The 12133-nt window shown below is 36.7% G+C and overlaps 1 pseudogene; it reads right to left on the reverse strand.

Moving 5' to 3' along the window:
* Positions 1 to 2085: 2085 nt before the first annotated feature.
* LOC114037057 lies at positions 2086 to 2333 on the reverse strand (annotated as a pseudogene).
* Between the last annotated feature and the right edge of the window lie 9800 nt (positions 2334 to 12133).

Consider the following 12133-nt stretch of genomic DNA (forward strand, 5'->3'; position numbering starts at 1 on the left):
GCCTTCAAAAAGTTTACAAAACATAAAGGGGAATTGAGGGATGGGATATTGTATGGTGTGGATGGAGATGGCTGGAGAGTAGCACGAGAATATTATTCAGACAAGATAAGGGAGTTTCAACTGTCAAAACTTGGGTTCCAAAGTTGGAGTCTAGGATTTTGTTAGAGGGTAGAGGGTTTGATGACTGTAGTGCAGGCAGCATGGAATAAAGATGGCTGAGAAGCAAACTGAGGTATAAAAAGCTTTGTCTGCTATTTCTTATGGGTAACAAAACTTTGGGGAGAATATTTCTTGCAGAAAAATTTCATTAAAATGTCTCTATGTATTTTAATACTCAGTGTCCAATTTTCTTCACATTTTCCTTTCAAGAAAGAGTGTTCGGTTGTGGTAGGGGTATGGACTAAGAATCACTCAAAATATGTTTCCTGTAAAAATGGAATAGAACCTTCAACCCAAAGGATAAACTTGTGGCATATGATATGTGACATATCATGCTAGATACTAGCATATATTTTCACTGCTGGGTAAATAATTTTATATCTTTTAAGTAAACATCTAGATATCTAGGGGAAATTCCCAATATGTTGGATAAAACTACTACGTTCAGTTTATGGAATGATATGGACAAGAGTTATAGAACCATAGTATAGGACCATATGGATGAATTTCCATCTGCATCATCAGAGGAAGCACCCATATTAATGAGATCACAGATTCATTAACATATCTATCACAGAAATAAGCATTATTCAGTTTCTAGATTTATTTCTTTATTTTTTTGGTAACCAGACAGAATCAAAACTCTATAGCCTTCTTTGTACAGTTACAGCAAGAATTCACCAGAAATTTTAAAATATCCAGCAACAGAACATTTTCTACTAGCTGCTATTTTTGTGACATCTCATTTTGCCACAGGTGATAGCTTAGCCTCCTATTCATGCATTCTGGCATTTTTTCCCTCAAACTAGATATAAAGAAAACATTCACTAATGATTAAAAGAGAATTTTCTCGCATCTCACCCAAATTTAGAACTGATTTGAACTTGAATTGCTTAGAATTTGATGAGTTAGAGAGGTGGTGTGGGGTGATCTATAAAGGGCTGGTTGTAAAGGGTTCAAGTACTGCCTCTGACATATATTGGTTATGTGACCCTGAGCAAATAGCTTGACCTCTCTTTGCTCCACACAAGTCTCTAAGATTAACTTGAAGATAAGGTACTAACTTGCTTTGATAGAGTTTGTTCACTTGGAAGTTTCCATATCTATGAAATCACAGGTTCAATCCCAGTACCTGTTGTGTTTGTTTCCCATTTTGGTTGATGAGATTTGGTACAAGCCTATTTTTATCACGTTGCGTTTTAAACTGTCCATATAAAAAAAGAATCTTGTGAGAGAGCATGGCTAGATTTTGGGGATTAACACTAAAATGCTTTCTTAAATTGGTCATTAAACATTTTATCTCTGGCAACCTAAAGCAAAAGGTGCAGGATGCTAGAAAAATTTAGGTCCAATGAGGGATTTGTTTGAGAAACAAAATACATACATTTCTTAGCTTTTCAAAAGCAGGAGGCTTCACGGAGCATAGGATGTCATTAAAGTAACAACATATGTTTGAAGTAGAAAAGTGATGAGTCATGAAGGAAGAAGGAGGAATAACTAGTGAGCTGCCCATGTGCTACAGGGTTAGCCTCGCAATGTCAAGAGAAAGTGGGAAAGGTGCCCAACACCTTAGGACCCCTAATGGGCAGATAGAGAATCCATGCTTTTGGTAGCAGGAGAAATGTATGATTGCCAGAGTATATTTTTTCCTCCTAGCAACAGCACGTTAAGAAGGTAGGTTGTAACTTTCATCATTAGAGGGAATGCTCTTCTCAATGTGATCACAAATCCATTTGAGTAGTGAGTAGGACAAAAAGATATCTATAGAACAAGCATTGATTCCTTTCTCCCCTCCCATTGAATGTTTTATTAGGAAAGCGTGTGTGGGAGAAGGCAGGGAGGGCTCAAGTCATTCTGTCCAGCGGCGGTCGCAGTTGGGGTGGGCTAGGGGGAGCTGGTGCACATGTAGTAGAGCCTCATGGTCTCCTAAGTCTTAGGCAGGGTGGGGTCCTGCGCCACGTCTGTGATGATCTGGGTCAGTGTTTTCACATCGTGGGTGATCTCGCTCACATAGATGCAGAAGTTATAGGCTTCCTGCTGGTGGTCGCAGTTGCGTCTCGTGTAGAGAAGGATGCGGTTCTCCTTGTCATCGGGGAACGCATGAGTATGTTGTTACAATCCTGGAAGAAGCAGATTCCCACAAAATCCGGTTTGTACGTCTCATCCGGCCCCATGGCGATGGCGAGCCATCTGACCGGGCACCACTGTCATTGATATATGTAAAGACAGTAAATCCAGGATATTTTTTGAGGAGCTTCTAAGTTAAAAATCTACTTGAGAGCAAGGATGGTGATTCAGATGTTTTTAAAGCAGCCTGGCTCTGCTGGTGAGGTTAAAAAGGTCCTGGCTAATTTTAGGGCAAGTTTAGTTTACTGTGGCTTGCAACCTGCTTAATGCAGAGAAGAAAGCTTGTGACTATTTGCCACCTCATCAGTATGAAACAATCACAGTGGTTACCTAACAGTGATGAAAAACCCAAGCAGCAAGGGGAAAAAGCCCTGCAAATCTGATTGAACACAGGCATTTCAGGTTAGGAAATATGTGCTACCTACTAAAATGAGCTATCGACTAATTCAGAAAGAAATGTTATATGGGCTTAATGTTCATCTTCATCCACACTATAATGAGAAGGATTAGACTGGCTTCCATATGTGGAATATTTATTTCAGCAATACAAGAAAATGTATTTCCCTAATATTTTTTCTGTATGCACATGGTCCTAAATTTTGCAGATGTGATTAATGTTTTAATTTGCTGTTCTAGTTGGATACAAGTTTACCATACAATATAAATTACTTACAAAGAAATTTGCTTATATAGAGCTTAATTCATAAGCTGTTTAACCACCTTGTGTGGTGGAGCTCAGCCTTCTCTATGGGACTCTGCAGCTGTATGGTTTGATTTGAAAAATAAAAACAATCAAAGTCAACAAAGCATTTCTTAAACCACTAAAATTGACTTGTTAAAGATGTATGTATTTGGTCAAATTAGTGCTGTTTCCATTGGAATCAAATGAAAATTGTAATGTAACCACTAAGTTATAGTTTTGTTTTTTTTTTTTTAAACCTGGCATGTTTTATATTGACTGGCCTATCTTAACTGGTTTCTTCATAGAGTGATTATAACTAGGAGAATGAGGGTTTTATTTTTGTTTTTTGTTTTGTTTTGTCCAGGAAACTAGGTGTCCTAATAATTGTGGAATTATTTGCAATCCATCATGCTCACTTTAAAAGCTGGTTTGAGTTTGCTTCATTAATTTAGCAAGCATTTATTACTATGTGCCAGGCCCTTCTTGCTGTTCAGTCATGTCTGACTCTTCATGACCCTGTGGACTACAGCACCCCAATACTGTCTGTGAAATACTGTCTGTGGGATTTTCTTGGCAAAGATACTGGAATGATTTGCCATTTCTTTCTCCAGTGGATTAAGGCAAATGGAGAGTGAATAACTTGCCCAGGGTCATAGAGCTAGGAAGCATCTGAGGCCAGCTTTGAACTCAGGTCTTCCTGACTCCAGGCCCAGCACTCTATCCACTGTGCCACCTAGCTGCTCCTACTCTCCTTTAAGGAAAAAAAAAATCAAATTTACATGGTGGAAGGAGTTATGATACTGGTCCTACTACAGGTAGAAATTGGCAGAGCAAGATTCAGGTCACCAACTCCAAATTCATCCCTCTTGCCACTGTACCATATTATTCACTGTCATAGTTCTTTCATCGTTTGTTCCTCTCACCCAGATCTCCTTAGAAAGATGTATTGATTTCTCTTACTTTTCTCTTACCTATCTATCTTTGAAAATAAATAGTAAAAATACACAGAATTCGCTTTTGAATAGGTACATGTGAGGTAAGTCCTTTCTTTCATAGAATGCGTTTATGACAATCTCTCAATAATTCCATCTATGTAAAATAATTCCAGCTGGTTCAATAATTCTACTTGTGTAAGCATTCTCTCCACAGAAACCTATCAAGGCCTTCCACGCTTGAATGAAAGATTTCATCAATTATGGTTGTTCACACCGTTCATCCCTTGATGTCCAAACTTCTGGTGATAAACTTTAAATTTAGGTTTATCCCTGGACCATAGACCTAGTTTCTTCCCAATGTCATACTGTAAGGTGCTTTTGCTTTTGTTTTGCTAGATTTGATAGGATCTTGCGCAACTTACACTCTGTTGACCTAACTTCAAGGAACTCAAAATTACTTCTGTGCATAATGAGGTGTCTAAATAGGACTTTAGTAGAAGGCCCTGATTATGCTAAGTTTTTGACACTATCTATCTAAATCTACTAGTTTTTAATAAAATGAACCATTATTTATGGTAACCAGATAGAGATATCATAGATTCACAGGTAATCCAAAAATCTCATGTTAGATACTGTCCCTTTTATCTTTATCTTAAAAAATCTAATCTTCTAAAAGTAGTTATTTTAACTACATTTAATTTTCTCTTCCCTTCCCTTCCTGCCCTTACCCTGAATAGATCTTAATAAATGAGTGCCAAATCCAAAAACAAAAATAAGGAAGATGAGAAATGGTCTTGAATAATCCACAAATAATTAGTTCTTGGTTTGTTTTGAGATTTATATGAATACTACAGATGTTCAATGTAAAAATAAATTAAAACAGATTTGTGATAGAAAAAAAAGGATATCATCTATGGAGGTGTTCCCTCCACAGATGCATACAAACATCCTTCCACAAATTCATCCATTGTGGGTTTACCCACATTGCCAGAGGCTTTCTTTGCTTTCTTTTGACATCATGAGGAAGCCTTAGGAACACATGAGTCATCCATATTTTAACCCTAATTCTATTTTTACCTCATACATTCTTTTGATATCTTTTACTCTATTGCTCTTTTGTAAGTCTTTGTAATATGCAGCCTGCTCTCACATATCATGTGAGCATTCAATCCACTGAATTTCAAATCATAAGGAAAATAATAATTTTATTGAACTCAGGGGTATTAGCATATAACATATTGACTCACCTCTGTTAGTGCCTCTGAGACCTCAAAACAAAACGGGTGATTGTCATGAAGGAAATTTGCCCATGGACAGTGGAGAAGGTATTGAAAGAAGCAATAAATGTGATCCAGAAGTAATGAATGGCAAGATCAACAGTGGTAGACAAATACCAAAAGGGTAGGCAAAAGACGGCTCTGAATTCAGAATCCAAAGCATTTGTTAAGCACCTACGAAGTGGCAAAGCACTGTGTTAAGTGATGCAAACAGAAAAAACGAAACAATTTTTACTCTCAAGGAGTTCGCCTTCTATTGTCTGGCAGAGATAGTAAGCACATACACCACTTCATATACGAAAATGTAGAAAGAATACATACAAGGTAGTTAAATGCAAATTATTTAGAGAGTATGGACACTAGTTGAGGGAATCTGGAAGGGTTTCCTGTGGAAGGTGGAATTTGATCTATATGGTAAAGAAAAAGAAGATTCTATGGGGCATAGAGATAAGGAAAGAGTACGCTCCAGGTTTAGTGAACAGCTATTGCTTAGTCATGGATATAGGAAAAGGAGTGCCATGAGTAAGGAAAAGCTAGAAGTCCAGAAGTCTAAGAAGAGAGAAAATAAAGGGCTATTAGGCAAAAACAAATTCAAAGTCAAAAGAAAGATTTCTTAGACTAATTGTACTTTAAAGAAAAACTGTTTTGTTCAGTGTGCAAGTTTGAGAGTGAGGTTTTTGTAAGAAAATATTAACTTTATAACATCTCTGAGGTGTAGCAGGTAGGTCTCCTTTTAGAGACAAGATGAAGTATGTCATGGTTAAAAAAAAAAAAGAAAAACAACTTTTCAAGTTCACTGGAACTGGAATAAGAAATAGAATCCAGTCTCAATGCTACTCAGATCATTGTTCTTTTTTCCATTAGACATCATCTCTCTGTTTCTATAGGGTAAAAACAGTGAATAACAAAACAAAGGCCAGCTTAGATTTTCCTAAGAAAATCTACAAGAAACCAAAAATCTAAGTAACCATGGAGAGATTTAATGAGATGCCATTATCAACATATGCTGGCCACACCCAAAAATGACAATATTGTTATTAGTTTGACTATTGATCTAAGCACAAATAAAAGTATCTATTATATTGTTTAGAGTCTTCAATTTCCCTCTCAAGATCTGCAGCAAGAAAACCTTCTCCCCAACAAAATAAAGAATATTTAGGAACCCATTCATGTGTTTAGTTTTATCTAAGGATACATTCTCCATATCAGAACATTAAAAATTATATTGTTATTATCAGCATTTCATATTTTAATTTTATCATATCACCTGTATAAATAAATCACTAATATTTGTTATATATCCAATAGGCAATAAATGCTTGCTTATGGGCCTTCATATGAATACTTTGATACCAATGAACATAATGAGGCTCAACACCACTGCACTTTTTAGAGTCTAAGAGTGAAGATTGGTCCTGTTAATGGAGATTGGTTCAGGCAGGTTAGTGGAAATAACTACATAAAAATGAGGTCTACAGACATTATTTGTCAGAGAAAGGAAGTACATTCATTTTATAGAACATAAACATCTTGAGTCGGGGTTTGAACCCAGGTCTTATGACTCAAAATCTGGTGCTCTATCTACTACACCATGCTGTCTTCAATTGTGGATCCCCTGAAAATTATCCCAGCAGCTACTCAAAACCACAACTCAACCATCTATCCACTAGACTTCCCTTAAGGACTTTGTTAGAAAAAAAAAAGAGGTGATTTTACAACGTATCCTAACAGGTTAAGGAAGATTGTGTGCACTCACCTAAGCATACTATTCCACAAGGGAGGTGGAAAGGAAATAAGCATTTTTTAAGCACCTCATATGTGTTAAGCACTTCACAAATATCTCATTTTTATCCTAGAAACAACCTGGGCAGTAACTACTATTATAATCCCCATTTTACAGATGACAAGATTAAGACAAATTGAGGGTAAGTGATTTGCCTAGCCTCACACAGCAAGGCCAGATTTGAAATCAGATCTTCTTGACTCCAGACCCTAGGCTCTATCTATTACGCTGCCCAGCTCTCTCTAGGGGCAGACAGTAGACCTCTCCACTCCCATATCATAAATCCTGTCCCTATTTCATCTTTTAACTACTTTGCATCAAGGGAGCGCTACCCATGCAGCTTGCCAGGTAGTTGCTCCGGGTCCCAAATATCCCTTCTGACTCCCCAAGAAAGCAAAAGGACAGTGGAGAGAGATTATTTATGGGAGGTAGTAAAAACCTCACTACAACTCTTGAGGTAAATTGAGAATCTCAGCACCAAAACTGCAAAGCACGGGAGGCAATACCATGGCTTTTCTGGACAAGAATCATAGTTGAGGGATAAGGCATTCTACCCCTGCTTGGTACCATTGCACCATACTAGCCCATCTGCAGCAAAGGAGAAAACCTCTTCTAGGGGCATTACATCACTTGCATCTTGCTACCCTAATGCGATTGTTGCTTCTCCTATCTTTTCCAGTTTTAAAGGGGATTAGGTGAAGTAGCCATAATCTTCTTTAGTTTTCCCTTTCCTAGCTTCCTTTTTAAAGCAAACTAGCTCTGATGTCCAGAAGCTGACTGACCACACCCTCTGGAATATGATGGTCAACAACCTCTCCCTATCATTGCAGTCCTCTGATTCCGAAGTATTGTGAGTGATATACCTTCCAGACATGGTTCCCTTTACAAAACTGAAACAATTATTGTACTATAATCCCTTATCTTTAGGTTGCTGCCCACCAATGATAGGTCAATGATAAAGACCTACAATTAACATAAGATCTTAGATTTAGATCTGAAAGGGATTTCAGTTTCAGTCCAACTCTTTCATTTTACAAGTCAAGAAACTGAGGCCTCAGGAATTTATAAGAAATGTCCAAGGTAACACAAGTATTAAGTGTCACAAAGAGAATCTGAACTCATGTTCTCTAGACATGCTTCTAGAGCTGGTGCAATGGTTTTCATTGCTCTATTTTCCTCTGAATATAATTGTATACTTTGTCAGTGTGGATTTCCTTCGAGCAAAATATTTCACAAATCTAAACCTTTCTACATTTTCAAAAGTTCTTGTGGCTGAAAAAAATAAAATAAAAACACCTCACCAGCTTCTGACCAGCTTTGTAATAACACATAACACACACACACACACACACACACACACACACACACACAGCCCTTGTCACCATTTCTGTATCCAAAACTTTTCTGTTTTGGTAAGACCTGGTAGGGGAAGGATTTGGCAAGCATAATCTTGGAGAACGCAAGGTGCTCTCCATCTTAATAAGGTATTTCAATATGACTTAAGTGTCTATAACAGACAAGAAATAACATCTTAGTTGACTTAGTTGCTCTCATGTGAAAATTGATGACTAACTATGTACAGGGCTGCCTGCTCATTGTGCAAGCATTTTGTGGGCCATGCCAAAAATCCACCTGGCAGAAGTAAATTTAGCATATTGCCTGTATAAAAGATAGTGCTTTAAAATGCACACTTGTGACATTGTACCACTTGCTTAAAAAAAAAAAAAGAACATTTTTCCTGTGATTAGAAGATGTATGCTCTTCATTGAAATACACTTAACTAAATGTGCTAGGTTAATAGGGTTAAAGGAATCATCTCTAGTGTTTTAGAAGATTATAAAAAGATTTAATGATCAGTGACCAATCTCCATCCCTTTTGCCTTTGTAGATAACATAGCAAGGAAATTGCTGTAAGCCCTCTTTTATATTATTCTCTTAAGAATTATTTGTTAAAAAAATAAAGGGGGAAGAGAAACAAAAGGGAATTAAGATTATTTGTTAGGTATATATGAGCTTTGCATGAACTTATTTATAGTCACTAGGGGGGTCTGTAAGTTTTCATTTTGAAGTTATGCTGTTTGAAACCCTTCAGAAGCATAAACATTCTAATATTTAGGAAATCAGACATGTATACAAAAATAACTTGGCAGAAATATATGGATGTGGGTAACGGAGTGTGCACAGTAAACCCAGAATGAAATACAGTCAGAATATGATACTGACATCCCAAGAAGAGTGAAGTAAGTACACTGAGGTCTCCTTGTAGGAGATGAAATAATCCCTTTTCCCCCACTCCCCCCACACAACTTTTTCTTAGAAATCAATATTGAATTAAGTATTTCATCTGGAAATTATGCTTCTAATATTCATTTTCAAATTTATGTGCCTGGAAAATTCCCTCCCCCAATTTTTAAATATCACCTAGAGTGTCTTTTTAGCTTCTTGTTTTTTGCCTCAAGACATCTAGATGCTACATTATTATTCATTCAATGGAATGAGCAAGGGGTAGCAATTGTTAGAAACAGTGGGAAAGAAGGAATCAGTCACAAAAGGTGCATTGACTTCATTAGAAGTAGAGTACAGAGTATAGTCACAACAAAGATATGGAAAATCAGCATTAAAAAATAACTTGACCAATCAACTAATTAATTACCAATCTTTGCCATATAACAATTGGAAGAGAGTAAAGTGAAAATATGCCCATTTTAGTTAAAAATTCTGAAATATAGTTTGTTCTATAAAATGTCCATAGACATTTTGCATTAGGGAAAATATCCAATAGATCATAGAGTAATTTTATTTCTGTTAATGCATACCAGAATGCATATTTATTCCTTAAGTATCAGATATCTTTTAGACACATGAGACTATACACACACACACACTGTGTATACACACACACACACACACACACACACACACACACCCCAACACATATGCCCACCTTTTGCCAAAACTCTGGAATGTAATTTCCAGATATATGCTCCTATTGTATACCCATTATATTTCTGATATTTATACCTTATAATAGTCTTTTGCTACTTTTCAAACATGTTAGCAATGATAAATTTACTAGTATTAGTCAGCACATCTCCAAATCTACTATAAGCTGGTCACTGCATTAGATGGTGGTTGTTTTTTGCACTCAAAGAGGACCAAAATAACATTACTATGTTGGAGTCAAGATACAGTGTGTTCACTGTGGCTGACCAGACCAATAAAAGCTTAGAAGATTCTACCATAGGTAGGGCACAAATAATACATATGAACATTTGGAATGGAGATGTGCCTAAATTTACACCTCTCACATTTCTTTTGAGCTATTGCAATTCTGCCTTGCTTCTACAGCACAGAGCTCTTTTTTGATGCAAGTGCACCATAATGTGCAGTCCTGAGCCATTGTATCACATGTCTTACAATCGATTCAGAGGGACCTTGAGAGTGTCTTTTTATCACTTCTTCTGACCTCCATGTGAGCTCTTGCCTTGTGTGAGTTTTCCATAAAATAGTCTTTCAGGAAAACATACATTTGGCATTCAGACAATGTGGGCAGCCCATCAGAGTAGCACTCTTTACAATAACATTTGAATGCTTGGCATTCAGGTCAAGAAAGGACCTTAGCGTCTAGTACCTTATCTTGCCAGGTGATCATCAGAATCTTCCTGAGACAATTCAAATGGAAGCAATTCAATTTCCTTTCATGGTGCTGGGATACTGCATTAGATACTGTGGGAGAGAGAGAGAGAAAATAAAGATTGGCTCCCAATACTAGAAATATAAGTACTATAGACTTGTAGAATAGAAGGCTTTTGATTGTGGTGGAACTCATGAAGGAAGATTTCCCAGAAAAGGTGAACTTTCTCTGGGGTTTTAATTAGAGACACAGACATGGACTGGGGTATTTGTTGTGTGTGTCAACCAAAATTATTACATCTGAGAGGAATGTTATGTATGATTTGGAAGTAGGAATTAGCTTAAGGCTGGGTCATATAGAATGGACGAGGTTCAGTCTGGATAAGGGACAACCAAGGCAGGAAGCTGTCTGGTACAAAATATGTAATGGAATACAATAAAAAACACTCTTAAATAGTTTTCCTTAAGACATGCACATGTTTGTAATGACAGGAAATGCTATTCTATGTAGTAGACATCTATTCACTTTGTATTAATAAAGTTTTGTGTGTTATAATAAAGTTTTAAAACATCAAGTGAATAGTAATATCTAACAAGGGGTAATATCAGGTTTGAATGTTTCCTCTGAATAATTTTCTAACCTTAGGGTTCATAAACAACCTTTTTGACTGCTTTTGGAGTTGGTTTTGGGAAGTATAAAGAGATAAGGTAAAGGGAAGTGGGTGGGAGTATAACCTAAGGTATACACATACATTTGTGTATATATATATATATTTGTACAGGTATGTACACACATATAGTATATATGCATATGTGCATATATTGCAGAATATATAGTATATATGTATATATTATATGCCTTATATGTATACACATTATATATGCATTGTATATATTATCATATCTATATTTTGGTTTGTGTTTATGTATATACATATATACATGCATACACACACAGACAAAATAAATTCAAGCGTCTCTGTTCCTGTTCTTGATTTTGTTTGCTGGGGTACTTACAGCAGGTAATCTGAAGGAGACAAGGGGATCTAAGATCCTAAGGTGAGTAGGTATTGCATTCTGGTAATGGATGACAACCTGTTTCATGAGTGGATGACAACCTGTGTAAAGTCCTGGAGACAGGAAATCGAATGCCTCATGTAAGAGTCAGCAAGTAAACCACTACAGCTATAGCAATGCCTTGTATTAGTAGGAGTAATGTATAATAAATGCAGAAAGGTGGTCTAGGGACAAATAATGAAGGACTTTAAATGCCAAATAGAGAAGTATGTCTGAAATATAGGCAATGAGTGTTTTTTGTCAAGAGAATGATGAAGTCAACTGATTTAGTAGACAAGTCTGGTAGCTATGTGAAAGATTGGTTGGAGTGGGAGAGGCAGGATGGAGAAAGACCATTTAGGAGGTTATGAACCATATCAGTTATCAGTTGTAATCTTAAAAGAGCCTGAAGCAGGATGGTGACTATATGAGTGTAGAGAAGGGAAAAAATCAAGAGATGTTACAGAGAGAGAATAGGTTG

This window comes from Vombatus ursinus, unplaced genomic scaffold (genome assembly GCF_900497805.2).
Source record: "Vombatus ursinus unplaced genomic scaffold, bare-nosed wombat genome assembly UNPS02000582.1, whole genome shotgun sequence".
NCBI classification, from domain to species: domain Eukaryota; kingdom Metazoa; phylum Chordata; class Mammalia; order Diprotodontia; family Vombatidae; genus Vombatus; species Vombatus ursinus.